This window comes from Lichenostomus cassidix, chromosome Z (assembly GCF_008360975.1).
Source record: "Lichenostomus cassidix isolate B80296 chromosome Z, HeHo_3.0, whole genome shotgun sequence".
NCBI lineage: Eukaryota > Metazoa > Chordata > Aves > Passeriformes > Meliphagidae > Lichenostomus > Lichenostomus cassidix.
The window spans coordinates 56,127,345-56,145,683 of record NC_139511.1 but is presented as its reverse complement, the minus strand read 5'-3'; the positions used below and the strand labels follow the sequence as shown (position 1 = coordinate 56,145,683).

Here is an 18,339-nt window from a genome sequence, read left to right as displayed (position 1 = left end):
CCTTGGCTTGGGAGAGACTGCACAGCACCCTGTGGACAAAAACTTATGTTGCAGCAGAATTTGGGTGGGATGTTGCTCGTGAGATTGGAGCCACACCAAAGAAGTTCCCACAGGACTGTCTCTCGTGGGAGGGACCCCATGGCTAAGTAGAGAACCCCCTCTCCCTGATGGACTGACCAGAGAACAAACCCCTCACCCTGCCCCCTGTTTGTGTTGCTGGTTTAGAAAGAAGGAAGGGGTGAGTGCAGAGACTGCTTCTTAAGAGGGTGGGGGGTGAGAGCAGAGAAACTGCCTGAAGAGAAAGAGAGATAAGTAGAGATAAAGAGTATTTGTAGTAGAAGGATTGTGCTGATGAATAGTTTATGAACCTGCTTTGGTGACTGAGAGAATGCCCCACACCCTGCCCCCCTACCTGGGTTTGTAGGTTAAAAAGAGGAAAGGGGGTGAATAAAATGGGTTCGTAAGAGGGAAGGGGGAAGTGAACAAAATAATGTATAAAAAGTTTATTTTTGCCTTGCATTTATCCTCCAACTCTGTTAGGTAATTAAATCACTTTCTGCAACTGAAAGATGGAGCCTGTTTGCCCTTTTTCTTTTTCTGTGCGTCCTCCTACCAACCAGTGTCCTATCTCATTTGACTCACGAGATTGGTGTGTATCTTTACAGGTTTTTTTCTGTAGCAAGAGAGAGTCAAGGTGCTTGGCATTTAGTCAGGGTCAAACCCCGACAATAAGAAACAGACACAGTTTAGACTCCAGTTCATCTAATATAGTTTTATTTTATGAATTTGCTTTTATTTTACTCACTACAGAAAATGGGGTGGGGGAGCAACAGTGGGGACGATATTGTTCATTTGAGTTTTAGAATTACTTTTTGCTTCTTGGTGGTATGAGCTCACCACTGGCCCTCAAATAGCATTCACTGATGCATCATACAGTAAGGTAATAAGCTGTGGAAGCTACTCTTCCTATTTCTTAACATTCAGAGGGAAAATTGGACCACCAATTTGTAGAACTGGAAAAAAGCATCTAAGCAAAGTTATCACTACTCCTTTTACATCCATTCTTCCTGCTGAAAATCTTCAGTTATAGTATCTTGTCTTCATTCTAAGACTGTGGAATGCACCCTCTTATAGCTAATTAGCTAATTATAGGGAATTATAACTAATAAATTTTCTTTAGAAACATCCATGTTAAGTAATACAATTAAGTTAATGTTGTATTTGTGTATATATACATATACATACATATATATATATATATATATATATATATATATATATATATATAGGTATGTAATAATTCCAGAGGGAATAGCATCTGGGCATAATGGTACTTGAATGTAGAATTTAGAATTTAGCTCATAACAATTTCTGTTAGCTAATCAGCTTCTGCACAGGAAATTCCTAACAAAATTAATTCTTTTTGTGTATGTGATGAGCTGTGGTCTCCTGTCTCTCAAGAGTTGTAACTAGCCTGTTCAGCTGAAGATCCATAAGCCTATGATTTTATAAAACATTTCATGTTCATAAACTTGTATTACTGAAATATCACAGAACAACATAAATGACCATATGTCATTGGTTGATATGTTTATTATAGTAATAGAGACAATCTGATTTGTAACACTTATAAATTATCTTTTTATTCATACTCCAATGAATTTACGTCTTAGTTGACATCATCTTTAATTTCTGCATTCCATTTTCCCTTCTCTATCTGTAAAACCTACATAAACTAATCATATACTTTCCTGTTAGTGTTGTGTCTCAATTTCATACTTGAATATAATAATATTCAAAATCTCATTAAGTTGTATCTTAGATAGATCTTTGATAGATATCTTAGATAGATCTTTGTCTACCACCATGGTAGAAATGAGGAACAGAGTAGCAAAAATTGCAACTATGACCTTAAAAGAGCATATGTGTGGCAAAGACTTCTGAAATTAATAGAGAGATTTAGTGGAATAGAATGTATTTGACATATATATAAAAAAATTCTATATGCAGATTGTACCTCTTCTGACCTATGTTGTAAAAACAAAATTAGAAATGTGAAAGTTAAAATTATAGAGTAATAATAGAAAAAAAAACATTTTCAAATACTGAAAATATTTTATTTCCAATACCAGACTGGCTGGGGATGACCTGCTGGGGAGCAGCTCTGTGGAGAAAGACCTGCAGGTCCTTGTGGACAGCAAATTGTCCATGAGCCAGCAGTGTGTCCTGGTGGCCAAGAAGGTCAGTGGTGTCTGGGGGGCACTAGGAAGAGCATTGCCAGCAGGTCAAGGGAGGTGATCCTGCCCCTCTACTCAGCCCCTGTGAGGCCTCAGCTGGAGTGCTGTGTCCAGTTCTGGGCTCCTCAGGGCAAGAGAGAGACTCTGACTTCTCAGGACAATGGAGCTCCTGGAGCAGATCCAGTGAAGCACTACAAAGATGATGAGGGGACTGGAGCACCTCTCCTATGAGGAAAAGCTGAGGGAGCTGAGGAAAAGCCAAGAAGAGATGACTGGGAGGGGATGTGATCAACATCTATCAGTGTCTGAAGGAAGGGTGTCAAGGGAAGGAGCCAGGCTCTGCTCAGTGGTGCTAAGCAATAGGACAAGAGCCAGTAGGCAGAAATAGATGCACAGGAAGTTCCACCTGAACATGAAGAAGAACATTTTCACTGTGCAGGTGACCAGGCACTAGAACAGATTGCCCAGAGAGGCTGTGGTGTCTCCCTCCCTGGAAATACTCAAGAACCATCTGGATGCAATCCTGTGCTGTGTGCTCTAGGATGGCCCTACTTGAGCAGGGAGATTGGCACAGATGACTCACTGTGTTCCCCTCCAATGTTACCCATTCTGGGATTCTGTGATGTAGTTTGAATTGATTTGAATTTCGTGCTCTGAACATCTCTCTATACTTCAGCATAGCAGCAATACTGTATACAAAAAATATAACAAACCCAATAAATATAGCAAACCCAATAAACTAACTTACTACAGATATAAATACATCAAAGGCCATCAAAAATCCCAAGTCATTTATCATTGAGGATCTCAAAATCTTACATTTTGATTCTTTCCCTTCAAAGTTAAATGCTTGAGAGTATTTTATTACCTGATTTACAGAAGGAAATTGCTTCAAAATAGACTAGTTCATGTTTATCAAGTGAATGAGATGTCTGCTTGGGTTTTTTTAATGGCAAATTAATTTTTATGGGAAATAAACATAACTCTGTCACACTAATTAGTGTATCATTTGAACAGGTGCATTGACACCAGGATTTACACCACACTTAGAGACAGAGAAAACAGTCAGCAGTCTGTGTATCATTAATCTAATTATCATCACTTTGATACTCTCAATGTGCACTTTTCTTCTGCACAACTATCTGACCAAAAAAAAAAAGGTAACATGAAAAACAATATAAACCCCCTAAAAAGTGTGTTCTCTCATGCTACCCAAACTACCTAGGGAGTCAAAAATACTCCATCCAGTGAGAGATAAAAATATTTCAATCAGCATTCCCATGTTTTTAATACATACTTGACACCATAAAAATGTCCCTCACTGAAAATTTTCTCTTTGTCCAATATGAACTACCTGAAAATTGTTTTGTGGTGTTTTTAAAGATATTTAATATAGCTTTATTATATATTTGCAATTAACTGCTGATGAAAGATCTCTTCATATTTAGCAAAAAAACCAAAATTTGATGTCTTGCTCTCTGAGAACATGACAAAATGAAGATTACCAAAAATACTTAATAATAAATTTTGAAGACAAACACAACGCACAACACAAAGGTTCATTCCACTGGTATATTTCAAAAGTCCCATCAACACTTCACCACATTATTTAATGAAAATGTATCAATTAAAAACAACTCCAGTAGAACAATCTTTATAAAAACACCACTGCAAAAGCTTTAACATCAATCTTTAGGGTCAGCAGGGTTCCCTCTTTTCAAAAAGCAGAGTTTACACATATCTGAAGCAGAAAGGGGGGGGAAAAAGGCAACTCAAAATCTGAAATGATGAAAGGAACTTCTGCCTGGAGAAATGCTGTGGCAGAATATTTACATTTGTTCAGCCTTCCTTCAGTTGCAGAATATAGTGGGTTTATCATAGCTGCTTTTAAGGCTCAGGCTAAGGCAGGCAGACATAGTGACAAACTGGATGACAGAGCTGGCTACATATCTTACAAATTTAAGATTTACAAGATTACATTTTTTCTTTGGACAGGTAACCAAAGAAAAAATAGCTGCCAGCAGTTAAAAGTATTATTTCTCTTTAGATCCTATTTGCTGAGGTTGCTACTTACAATAGTGACATGTCAGCAGATGGGAATTTGTGTTGGCACACAAGTTGCTTATATGCAGAATTTAGAGGTTGAGGCCATTAAGTGCATTATAAACTGATACTCCTTAGACTTAATAATTTAATTTTTTTAAACCAATCCTTGTGCTGGACATAATGCAGCACACTTGTTCTAAAGAGATGTGCTAAGGGCTCCTAAGGTGATGATAGTCAATAAATGAGTACCACTGAAATACTTCAAGTGAGTTAAGGTGTCTTCTTCCAAAAAAGTGACATGGCCAATAGGGCAGCTGAATCGCCTCTACACCAACAGGTGCAATGAGGGCAACAAACAGGAGGTAGAAGCCACTGTGCTGCTAGAAGGCTTTGAACTTGTTGCCATCTCTGAACGCTGGTGAGATGAATCCCACAACTGGAATGTGGCTATTGATGGCTATAGGCTGTCCAGAAGGGACAGGCAAGGCCCTGTGTGGGTGGCCGTCTACATCAATAAATGAAGGGATTGTGAAGGGCTGTCTCTGAAGAACAGCCACTAACAGGTGAGAAGTTCATGGGCGAGAATCAGAGACTGAGGTAAAAAGGGAACCTTGTGGGTGGTGTCTGGTAGAGGCTGCCTGATCAAGGGGAGCCCTTTGACAACAACACCTTCTTGCTCCAGCCACAGGAGGCACTGAAGTCACAGCTCTCATCCTGCTGGGGCACTTCAACCTCTGACATCTGCTGGAGAAGGAGCGTGGTGAGCTGCAGGCAATTCAGGAGACTGCTGGAATGCATGGAGGATAACTGAAGCCAGGTAAGAGACAGCGCTGATGAGGGCACCTCTTACTATACCTGATGGTCACCAGTGTGAGTGAGCTGGTGGGTGGCACCAAGGCTGGAGGGAGTCAGGGCTGAAGTGAACATCACTGGTGGAGTCTGCAGTACTGAGGAATATGGGACAGGCAAATAGGTCAGGACCCTGAATTTTAGGAAAGCAAACTCCAATGAGTTCATCAGTAGGATGCCCTGGGAAACTGCCTCAGGGATAAGGGAGCAGAACAGAGCTGGCAGATCTTTAAAGACATTTTCCAAAAAGCACAGCAGCTCTTGACTGACACTAAGAAATCAGGAAAGGAAGAGAAGTGACTGACATGGATGCGTCAAGACCTGCTGGTTAAACTAAAGGGCAAGAATTCACAAGACAGGACAGGTAAACTGGGAAGAGTATAGGAATGTTGCCTGGTTGAGTAGGGATGTGGTCAGCAAGAGCAAAGCACAGCTGAGCTGAGCTTGACAAGGGACAAGAGAATAAGAAAGGCTTCTATGGGTATGTTAGCCAGAAAAGGCAAGTCAAAAAACATGTACCATCCTGATGAACACAGCTGGCAAATTGGTAAAAATCAAGGAGGACAAGGCTGAGGTATAGACAATCTCTCTTCCCACACCTTTTGAGTGGGTGAACCTCAAGGTGTGGACTGGGGGAGCAAAGTACTTCCCACTGTAGGTAAAGATGAGGTCTGTGGCCACCTAAGGAACCTGAATGTACATAAGTGATGAGATGCATCCCAGAGTCCTGAGGGAAATGGCTGATGTAGTTGCCAAGCCACTCTCTGTGATATCTGAAAAATCATGGCAATCAAGTGAATTCCCTGAGTGACTTGAAAAGCGGAAACATTGCACCCATCTTTAAAAGGGGTGAAAGAAGGACCCTGGGAACTACTGACTTGTCAGGGTCAATTGTGTGCCTAGGAAGATCAGATCCTCGTAAAAGCTGTGCTAAGGCACGTGGAGAACAGGGACATGATTTGAAGCAGCCAGGATGACTTCACCAAGGGAAAGTCCTGCCTGACCAACTCAGTGGCTTTCTGTGATGGACTGACCAAATCAGTGGACAAGAGAAGGGTTACAAATGTCATTTACCTGGACTTCTGCAAAGCCTTTGACGTAGTTTTCCCCAACACCCTTCTCTCTAAATTGGAGAGAGATGGATTTCATGAGTCAGTGCAGAGAAATCCCATCACTAGGAATATGTTGGTGAATAGAAAAAAGATTGGGGGAAAAAAGCGGGGGGAGAAAACAGTAACAAGAGTTTAATGAAACTCCATGCTTACAAAATCCATCAGAATAGACTGTATTTTTCAAGTTACTCAATGAACAAAATTACAGACTGAAAAATTGTGAAGATGCATTGGACTGATGTTCAATACAGAAGCAGTCCACAGTCATCATTTGTATTTGTAACTTGAACTGTGGGTATAGTGACTAAAAAGCATGTTAAATTCTTTTCTTGAAATGTTAAAATTTTAATATAATTTAAGTTGCTAGTTTTATGTTACTGTAAATAAATATCCTGAGTATCTGTTGTTTCCTACTAATACATACATGGAGATCTGTCTCATTTTTACATAGGCATGGAAGTGAGTATGTTCTTTAAGAACACAGTATGAATCCTTTATAATGCAGGGTAAGTTGTGTCCACAGAAGGAATCTTCTTTAATACCAGGTAAGTTGTCTCATTCTCTACTGAAACAAGAACTCTGAAATGGAGGTAAACATTCTTTTTCTTATAATTTTAATTTTCTCCATGAAGGGTTTGAAAGAAATGAAAAATTAATTTGTACAGCATGATAAGGCAATTCAAGTGTAAGATTCCAGTCAGGCCTTGCAGACCAGATGGCTTTTAATTTTCTGGCAATTATGTTAATTGGAAGTCAGGATGTAAACTTCTTATTTTAATCAACTTCAGGCAACTGAGGTTTTTTTCTAATCATAGAAACAGCTGTGCACTGGAAGCATCTCAGTATCAATACTACCTTGTACAGAACGTATTAGCCAGGACAAGTAGAACTATAAACAATAATCTTAAATTCTAGACTACTGGTCAGGTTTTTAAAGAGTCCAAAAATGAAAATTTGGGCTTCAATGAATGTCTTATTTCTTCTCTCTACATTTACAAAACAAAATTTCTAAAAACCACAATAAAATCTTGTCATTGGTTTAGCCACTAAAATGTTAAGCCCCTAGTACACCATTAAAAAAAACCCCAAAACTGAAGTCTCAGATCCCTCCTATAAAGCAAGTAGGTGAGAATTTAAAAGCTTTCTCTTTTTTATATACATTTAACAGAGTATATACATAGAATATTATTTGTGCTGGCAAGTTAATGGTTTGTCTATTCCCCTTTTAAAATCAAAGTAAAACTAAAGGATCTATCTGTCAGTAAAAATCATATCATAGTATCAAATTAGGAATTATTTGTAGAATAAAGGGAAAACTAGGAGTGTATTTCAAAGCTAGAAATGGGTTTTTACATTTACACAAATAGGCATAATTCCAGAGGTTATTAATTGAAAGACAGAAATTGAGCAACTTTGCTTACCTCCTATTTTTATCCTAGGAAGCCTGGAAAACCAGAAAGATTCTAGATTGCCTAGCTGGGTTATCTTCTTTGGCAAATTTTGCACATTACTATGGTAATTAATGTAAAATGGGACAAATATTTGTCATGCTTTCAAAAATTATCAGTATCATTGGAAGACGTACTTAGTTTATTCTCACGGTATTTTGACACAGGCCTAAGATTTTTTTTTCCCTCCTGGTCTATTATTTTATATGTTGTTACAATAGTACAGTGAATTCCCCATTCCTAACAGCTCTAAAGTAAAAACCAAATATCACAACATATGGAAGACAGTGGTTTTTTAAGCATTAGCAAATACATTCCATATTTCCTCCACACAGAGTATTTTTAATGCACCTTATCCTATAAAAACATGAAGTACTGATGAGGTATTGATGTTTCTTGGAATTAGCTTCCAACAAATACCAGGCTGCAAGAACACAGTGAAGGGAAGTGACAATTTTCTTGTTCTTGGCACTCAAGGACCTGGATATGAAACATGCTGGATCCAGCTTTAAGCCTACCCAGTGCAAGAGGGATAAGGACAAAACTGGGAGAGTCCAGCAGAGGAAGGGCCACTGCTGTGGTCAGGAGCTGGAGCAAATGGCATTCAAAGGGGAGGCTGAGGTAGATGGGCTGCTTTGGCCTGGAGAAGGGGAGGCTCAGGCATGGGGAAAACCCACTTCAGACTGCCACAGTCTTGAGAGTGGTTAGGAGAAGAAGAAGACTGATTCTTCCCAGGGGTGCCCAGTGAAAGGTTAAAAGGCAGCAATGATAAATTACACCATGGGATAATTTGCTGGGTAAAAGGGAGAAACTCTTCTCAGGTGGATGTCCAGCACTTGCATGGTGGTCATGGGTGATAGGGGATTTTTAAAGCTTGGCATTTCAGAACTCATCAGAAAAACCAATAATGCTAGAAATGCCTATAACTTCTGATTTCGGCTTCAAATCACCCATTGTGTTTTATCAAGGCACTGTAACATCTCCACCTCCAAATCACATTTTGAAAGAGAAGGCTAGCCTGAAGCTTAGACTTTAAAAGTGTTCCATGTTTGACTTCCTGGTCTTAAAACTGTACTTGTTTTTTCTCAATGTAGATAGAAAATCCTGAGGTCAACAACCTTAATTATCAAACAATTTTTTATTAGCTTATGGATCAACCCTGTGGGTCATTTTCATCATTATTTAATGCTATTCTTGAGATGTTTTCTTTTTGAGCTATTTTAGATGGAAAAGTTTCAGTGAAGTTTTTCAGTAATAAGTAATTACCTTCTCTGCCTTTAGAAGAGAATTTACATATTATTACTCTAGAAAAGAACATTTATGATTAGCTACTGAACTGGTAGTTATCATTTCTTTCCTCTTACTGAATAGTGCAAAAGTCAAGATCATTAAATTAAACATTAGACCTTTTTGCTAAGGTTCTGGTATTACCATGGTATTATCACAGCTATCAGATACTTATGACTCTTAACCAGACTGGTGAAAAATAATGAAAATAGCACATTGTAGCAGCTAATCTGTGCCTATCACATCTCTTTGACCCAGCAAATGTTCAGATGGGCTGAACTGAAGTCTGTATGGCAATCATTTGTGAAACTTTCAGTGTTACTGACAAGATGTATGACTGTGGCCACATACTTCACAATAAACTATTCCTACTTTAATAGGTCTATGTTCCATGACATATTAACTATCTTAATTGCCATTTTCTTTAATCCATTTAATATTTTTCTGACACTCTCCTACATTCCTTATTATCGGAACATCAGATACATGGCAACAGGATATTGAAATTTTGTCCTTATTGATGTCTAGAATCACTTTATTTGTGACTAGATGCTTCAGTTACTGGCTCTGTCAACAGTTTTTACTCTAATTGTTTGCTATTCACTTCATATTGCCCTTCTTCACAATCAGATTTTAAAAAATAATGTGAACACACGCATTTGTTGACAAAGCTGCAGTAAGTGTTCATAAAACAACTAACTGACAACTAGATTATGTCAAATTTCCTTCTTTTTTATTAGCATATGTCATGTCTTCTGTGGTGCAACATTTATACCCCTGTATTAGGATTAGAATTTTATTCTAGCCAAGGGACAACATCAAAGATACTGACTAAAACTTGCAGACTCATATCTGTGATAACAGAATTGTATTTTTGTGTGCATACACAATTCTTTTATAGGCTAATAGCAATAGTTTAAAAAAGCAGTATGCTTTGAAGACTTTTTTTCTTATGTTAAGTTTTGATTTACCATCTCCAGCTTTCTTCTGGTTTTAAACTCAGATCAATTACATTTCCTTTTTAAAACACGATATTACAAAATATTTTGACTGCAAATTAATTAATACATATTCTATGAAATCAGAAAAAAAAATTTTAGTAGTATTGTAAGTAGGAGTATTTTTATTTTGTAGAATTTGCTCATAGTGGATGACTAAAGAAGTGCACATAAAAAGTATTCTGGAAAAGTCACTCTGGGTAATTCCTGACTCAGGCAAAGGCAAATGCATTTGTGGAACTGTTTTTACTCAAGAACGCGAATGTACTTCATGGGTAATGGGGACAGGTGAGAAAGTCCAATGTGTACCCCAAAGGGATTTGGTTTTGGATGACAATAGCCAATGAATTAAATTGCATTCTGTGAATTGCTATAAATTATTGCTTCTCCTGGTGCTACAAGCACCTTTTTCCACCACTACATGTGTGGGAGTCTAAGTCCATCTCACTTTTGGTCACCATATCAAGAGTATTACTGTAAAAATCACCCAGATTAATGAAGTATGAACTTTGCTGAAACTGGACTAGCACAGTGGCAATGGAATCAGAACTGGCTTTCTCATGCAATATTCTAAAACAACACACAGTCTTTCCTGAAAAACTACTAAGGATGGTGGAGCCCAAAGTCACTCAATGGAAGGAAATCAATGGACATTTTACAGGGCTGAACCCACAGACTTGTAGAGTGCATTTTCTTTGTAGTAGCCAGTACTACTACTGAGTTTTGGAATTAATAGGAGAATAGTGTTGATAATTCACTGATGTTTTATTTGTTGCTAATTAATATTTACCCTAAATCACAGACTTTTCATTGTCCCATGCTCTGCCTGTGAGGAGATACACAGGAAGCTGAGAGGGAGCATGTCCAAGGAAGCTGACCTGAACTGGACAAAGAGATACTCCATACCATGGAATATAATCCCCAGTATATAAACTGGGGGAAGCAGTCCAGGAGGAGTCAATCACTGCTGGAGGATGGGCTGGGCATCAGTCAGCACAGTGGTCAGACTTTGTGTTGTCTGTCACTTGTTTCTCTGGGGTTTTATTCCTCTCTCTCTCTTCATTATCTCCCTTTTCATTACTGCTAGTAGTATATATTTGTATATTTCAATTACTAACCTGTCCTTTAATCAACTGTGAGGTTTTATATTTTTCTGATTCTCCTCCCCACCCCACTGGAGTATGAGGAGGAGTGAGCTAACAACTGTGTGGCACTTGGCTGTCAGCTGGAGTTAAACTGTGAGAAGGTCAGTCATACAAAGGCAATCTTGTACGAGCCTGTCCAGTAACAAGAAACTTAGTCAGCAATATATTTAAAATAGATTTGTAAACCACTGATTCATACTCCTATTGTTGCCTAACTGAAGAACATAACACAAATGGTTTAACAATTATATTTTTCATATGCTTTTGAAATGTTTGGTTTTGTACAGAAATATTAAAATGGAAAGTCAAAAATATTCAAAACTTAACACTTTCCAAAGGTTTCTTTTTCATGCTTTCGCCTCTTGAATTCTCATATAAAGGGAGCAACAGAAGAATTAGTAGTCCACTGAAGAATTAATTCATTTGATTCTCAATATCAGTGAAGTAAGTAGTGACATATTCACTCTCTATGGATGCTGCAGAAGCGGGCAAAAGGACCAATAAAAATGCAAAATTTCTGAACACTTCCGGTAGTTTATTTTTCTTTGCTGAACTAAAAGAAAGCTCCAGCATCATTTCAGGCTAAGGCAGAAGAAATTACGCGAATTAAATCAGCTGTACAAGACTACTGTTTTATTGACATCATACATATGCAAGAAAGATTTAGCAGAATGTACACAAATGCAATCTCCCCTCCATGTCTATTAGCACCACTTCAAAAAAACAAAGAGTTTTCTTCCAATAAAGAAGTCATCATACTTAAATGCAAGCAGCAACCCGGAGTGACTAATCAGACTCTGGATAGCACCAGGATTCCTCTAAAAGTACTGCACAGGTTATTGCGACTCCACGTACACCATATTAACGGCAATATGCTACTTCCATTCCTTTAGTAATAACAAATACAGCATTTTTTCATTTATACATTTCTATGGTAACTAATCCAGGGAAAGTCAAAATTGGCACACTTTTAATATTCAGTATGCATATTCTGATGTCTACTCTGTTGTACAGTGTGTGCATTCCTCCAGTTTGGGCATCTAAATATTACTAATAAGGCTACATCCATACACATCTATGAAAAAGATAGATGAAATAACCATAAAAAATTCTTTTACAAATATGTGAGCCACTAGAAGTAAAATTCCATTATCACAGCATATGTATCACCATTAATTTATGATTTGTCTTTTATGGATACCTGTGTTGCTGTTCAAGAATGCTGTGATATCATTCAGCATTTGATAACCCTATTTTTCCTATTTTTTTTTTATTATACTTGACCCAAATATGGATGCTTTCAATTTACAAGGAAATAAGGAAAACACAAAACAAAAATCAGAGCACTCTAATAAAGCTTCCTGTTATTACTTTGTGCTCCAGAGAAAAACGTAGCATATCTTCACTGCTGTAGGAACTTGTCTAAAACCTGTTATTATTTATATTGATTCAGGGTCACTATGTTAGAGGAAGGAAAACTGAAGTGGGTAGCATATATATGTTCCAAATAGGACCTGGATTTGTCTTCCTAGATGGCAACGAGGCCTCCAAACAATTTATTATATTCCAGTTTCTTTCTTTGCAAAGTAGAAGCAACACGATTTTCTCTGCATAGTTATGAGCTCTGCTACACAAAAATTGTACACTTGACATTAATCCACAACAGTTAGTTCAGCTCAATTTAGACTCTTTTGTTCATCAGACAGCAACACTGCAGCTCTGACTGCATCCATGCTAGAGAACTGGAGCTGAAAGTATCCAATAGTCTCCCAAGGATATCAAGTGTTGTTATGCCTGTCTTAACAATTTCTAGTCACATAGAATGTGCTTGTAAAAGAAATAAATTGCTGAACTTATCTGTGAAAATTATAATTTTTAGTGGTGATAAGGAAGAGAACCTTTATTCCCTCATCTCCTCACTCTGTTTGAGATATTAAGGGCTGTATTAAACTAACTTTTAGCACTAGACAGAGAAGCTTTAGTCCTTCAGGCTTCACCAAGCATGAAAACAGCATTCCAGCACAAGCCATGCCACTTTGTGCTCTCACTGAATAACATAACACAATATTGAAAACTCTACAAACTGCTGCTTACAAATTGTTTGGGAACTAAAAATTGTTGAAGTGCAACTTTATTTAAAGAAAATTGCTTCTACAATTTAATTTCATAAGACTGAAAATGTATTGTATTATTCCTAATGGCATAGATTGACAATAATTTATCTTGTCCTTGAGAGCTCAGTATACATAAATATTGCACACACACCTCACAGTCCATTTAATGACGTAATTATTTTTCTGTCATTTCCATCAAAAGCTCCTGGGACAAAGACTGATATTTTTCCAGGTAAATGCAGCCCTATATATGTTATGCAACACCTGAGGAGCAAGGTTATGTCATAGATGGGACCTCCAGGAAGAATTTGATTGAATTGTGAGACCTTATCCTCGGATATTTTTGGGCCTGCAGACTGACTGTCTGCCTTTCCCTTCTTTTTCTTTGCTGTGACAGGATCAGTGGATCCACCTGCATCTTTCCCTCTAACCCACTAACAGGCTGAAGTATTTTTGAAAAAAATCTTGTATGTGTCACTTTCTTCTAATATGGGGCTAGTTTTGTTTTGCTTTGATTTAGAGAGCATAGTCATAACCTCCCCAGAAATAAATTGTGTTTTCATTATAAACATTCCTATCTAAAGTCCATTCAGCCCTGTTTCTCAGGCACTATCCCATATGCTAAGACCTAGCTGAGTTGTCAGTGTGCTGAGTGCTGAGATAGTGTGACCTGAAACAGCAGCTGAGATACTTCAGGAAGTCACCATGCTGTACTCACCTCCTCTCTGCACCCAGTCGCACTTCACATTCCAAGTGCTGTCCCAAGCAGCACCTACCACTTACAGGGGAAGGGGCAGGGTAGAAATTGTCACAAGCCTTAAGAGGAAAGAAATATACTCAATAACAGCCTCCAATATTAAATTCTTCACGGTGACTTCAGGCCACCTGCAGGAGACTAAGGGGCGAGACTGACACACACCCCATAGCCTTCTACCCACTGTCACAGAAGCCCTGTTTTCTTAAAATAATGAATTGTTAAGGTCACACTTGTGATCCCTGAGTTAAAAAAAAAATAAAAAATTGGAGAGCACCTTTACATGTTATCTACTATGACATTCTTATCCCACCAGGGCTGGCTTCAAAGTTGGGTCTAGTTGTTCAGGTGGAATTGTGGCACACCCTCTATTTGGGTATGCTCCAGAGTCTGTGTGCAGCTCTTGCAAGTGCTAGACCACCCACACAGGACAAATTTCTCTCTTTTGCTCAGTAAATTATCCTTTAGTGCAATTTATCATTGCTGCCTTTTGACCTTTCACTGGGCACCCCTGGGAAGAATCAGTCTTCCTCTTCTCCTAACCACTCTCAAGACTGTGGCAGTCTGAAGTGGATTTTCCCCATGCCTGAGCCTCCCCTTCTCCAGGCCAAAGCAGCCCATCTACCTCAGCCTCCCCTTTGAATGCCATTTGCTCCAGCTCCTGACCACAGCAGTGGCCCTTCCTCTGCTGGACTCTCCCAATTTTGTCCTTATCCCTCTTGCACTGGGTAGGCTTAAAGCTGGATCCACCATCAATTCAGAAATTATATTCAAGAACGTAATTTCCTATTCCTACCGTACATTTATTCTAGTGTCATAACAAGACATATTGTCACCACGTTAAAACAGCTTTTTTAGATTTACTGTAACAGCAAATTAGCAAAAATTGCAGCAGCACCTGCAAACACTGAAGCATTCTGAACTCAGTAATAGATACAGGGAAGCAAAATATAGTGACCCTGACCTATAACATCGCCTTAAACCTAAGGTTTACGTATTACGTTATCCTGGGCAGAAACTTTGAATTACAATAGGTTAACAATAGTGTGGTGAATTAAGAACTACTCACTTCTTTGCATCTGTGCTTAAAGAAACCGGTACCTATGCCCTATCTAAATGAGTAGTCATAGACATGACAAAAATATGGAAAAGGGGACTAGTGATATTAAATAGGAGGCAGAAAAACAGCCTGTAAATAAAGAATTATATAAGCATCTTTGAAAAAAAATCCAAAGAGCAATTATATTCAGGTCCAATTAAAACTAATGTTTTAAGAACTAAAATCTTACACATTCATCAAAAATGGATTTTAGACTGAAGAAAAAATTTCATGGAAGTATCTACTTGTAAAGGGGGTTTAGTGCTTTTATTTGGCTTTACTTTTCTTGATGTATCACCTAAACGATTCCAGGGTAAAAATGTTACTTGTTTCAGGACTGGATATAGTACCTAGTGCTATGGTCTAGTTGACAAGGTGGTGTGATTGGCCAAAGATTGGATTTGATGATCGTAGAGGACTTTTCCAAACTAAATGATTCTATTTTATTCTGTGAAAGGGGTGCCCAAACTCTGCAACTTGGTAATAAAACCCATAATTCCTGTACATGTTATTTGTGTATCCTTTGCTCTTCGTATTTGTTACTCTTATTCATTGTGTTATGTTAAATTACGAACTCTGTGAAACAGTGCTTGTCTGTTTATGGTTGTTGTGCTACATAAGAGTACATATGTCAGATTAAGTACAGAATATGGAATAGAGGTTAATTGTATTAAAAATGGTTTTGCGTACTAAACCTGTGTTGGTTTGCTTGTTTTTAAAGAACTCTAGCCTAACAATACTATCAAATACTAATAATGGCACTGAGGAAAACCACTAGGTGTTGAAATTACTGAATCTGGCTGAACCACCAACTGTGTCAATGTGTGTGTGAAATCACTAAAAAAGTGTCACTATGCAGCCCTCCAAGTATTGGCTGTGTTGAATCCAATAGTACTGAAGGATGAGTGCCACATTCTGACCTCAGAACAAAGTGGACTCTAAAGTTGTAGGAAATCATATTGACACAAAACTGGGGAGTACAGGATCTGTTTCTCTGAGTTTAGACAAGGATTTGATAAAGGAGCAAAATAAACTTCTTAACATTCACTATCAAACATAAGCACTAAGAATGATCCACAGTAGCATATGTACTACACCTTTCTACTGTTATATTTAAGGTGAAAAACTGGTGACTGATTCCACACAGCTTTGTCAAAGACCATTAGGATGTACAACATAAAGGAAAACATGACTCTGAGTTGCAAATTGTGCTGAATTAGGATTCAGTGCCTGAAGAATCAGATGGTAAACCATGTGTAAGACTGTCACATTTTTCCTATTTTTAGGCTTTATACTAAAATCGAATACAGTCCTGAAACAAATGCTGCAGCCAGAACAATAGTATTGTAGTGCTAAGCAGTGCAGTGATCCAATGAATATCAGATGCTCCTGCCAAGCAGGAAATATGCAGTTAGAGGAGCAACAGCCACACTGCCTTTTTTGTTCTTTCTAGCAAATAAATCATAGCATCCTAATCTGCCATAACATATCTTGGCATAACACTGTTAATGACAACTTGAGAGGAAAAAAATGGAAAAACAAACAAACAAACAAACAAACAGAAGAGTATGTCACACATTTTATGCAGGAAGCAAAATAATTTAAATAGAATGGCATCATTGGCTGCATTTTTATGTCAGTTTATAGAAAACAAAGTTTTCTCTGTTGGCTTGGTTAACCCATTAGCTCTTGGCCTGTGCATTTCTCCTCCTCAGAGATAGCTTCATGAAATAAATCCCAGGTTGGGCATGGAGAACCACTCACTCACCTCTCCTTCTTTGCCTGTCATTCCTGAATTCTTTATAGCTATCTATCACAGAACTGCAATCATACAATTCATCCCACTGAGTTCCTGTGATAGCCATCAGCTCATAGTTTTTCACTTGAGCAGAATTTTCCAGCTCCTCCTGTTTGTTTCCCATGCTGCACGCTGCATGCCCTGGTATAGACATATTTGGCTGGACTATTGGCCCCACGCCCTTTTTAGAGGAATTTACCCTAATTCCCTCTAGGGAGTCCACAGTGGTTTCCCTATTGCTTCCTAATGCTTCAGCAGCCTTTGGCTCTTCTTGAGTTCTTAGAACATCATTCTTTGTCCATATTAAATCTAATTTAATTCTCTTTTTACAAGTCCAGACAGGACATTCTTGCTCACACTTGGACAGTTGAGCTCTATCAGCTGTAAACAGGTCCAGTTTCTCAAAGGTGTGCCAAAGATCACAGAGACTGAGACTTTGGGCATGACACAAGCTATACAGACAGCCATTCACCTGTTCAATTAATCTCCTTTTTTCTCAAATCCCCTTATCTGACTGGGAGGGCAAGGAGGACAACAGCCAAGGGACTGTTCCAAGGGTCTTAAAGTCTCTTGATATTTCTGGGTCAGTTCATTGCATCCTATGCTACTTGGAATAATAGGAATGGGTCTGCAGGCTCAGCAGCCTTTCTGTTACACCACAGATGCAACCTCTTGGCAGGCAACATACATCTCTAGAGATACTGTTGGGGTGACAAATGGACTCTTCAGGATCTCTCAGCAAAGAGTCTCCGGTTCATAACACCCTGTGTATGGTTCTGGTTGTACTGGTTCTGTGGGTGGGTGGTTGGACAAATTTTGCACAGCTGGCCTTTGGTGGGTCTTGCCCAGCACTCACTCTGTCTTCATTCTCTAGATCAGGAGAAAGAAGAAGATTCCCCCTCAGTCAGTCAGAAATTACATTAACCCTTTTTTTGCTAAATTCTAGTATTATTTACCACACAGGGATAAATCTTGTCTCCAAAACTGAACTGTATAGCTTGATAAATAATTTACCCATTTGAAATTGATAACTAGAGTAAGACTGGTAAGATAATTAATAATCTCCCAAATCTCTGCACAGAGTAATGAATCTAAGACCCAGAACTCAAATATGTTGCAGGACAGAATATTTCATTTAGTGTCCTCCCACTGGGGACAATGGAAAGAGTGCCTTCTCCTTTCAACCTAGCCAGAATTTTAACCCAATATTTTAAAAAATCAATTATCTTTATAAAACAGAAATTAACCAAACTCACTTAATATTTTGAAGCCAGAAGGCCAATGATAAGAGAAACAAATTCCTAGCAGTTAGAAATTCCTTAATCCTCTTTTTTTTTTTCAGAAAGAATACTACACATGAGAGATTACACTAGCAAGTCCTTTAAAACCTTGATGAAACTGTTTACTGGAGGGAAATGCTCACACCGAGCAAATGTGGGAAAGAGGAAAAAG

General features: G+C 38.3%; 1 protein-coding gene across 8 annotated transcripts in view; it reads right to left on the bottom strand.

Annotated features, from left to right (window-relative positions):
• The window catches only part of PDE4D (phosphodiesterase 4D), a 530,915-nt gene that overhangs the window by 405,394 nt on the left and 107,182 nt on the right, over positions 1-18,339 (bottom strand). The window lies entirely within an intron of this gene.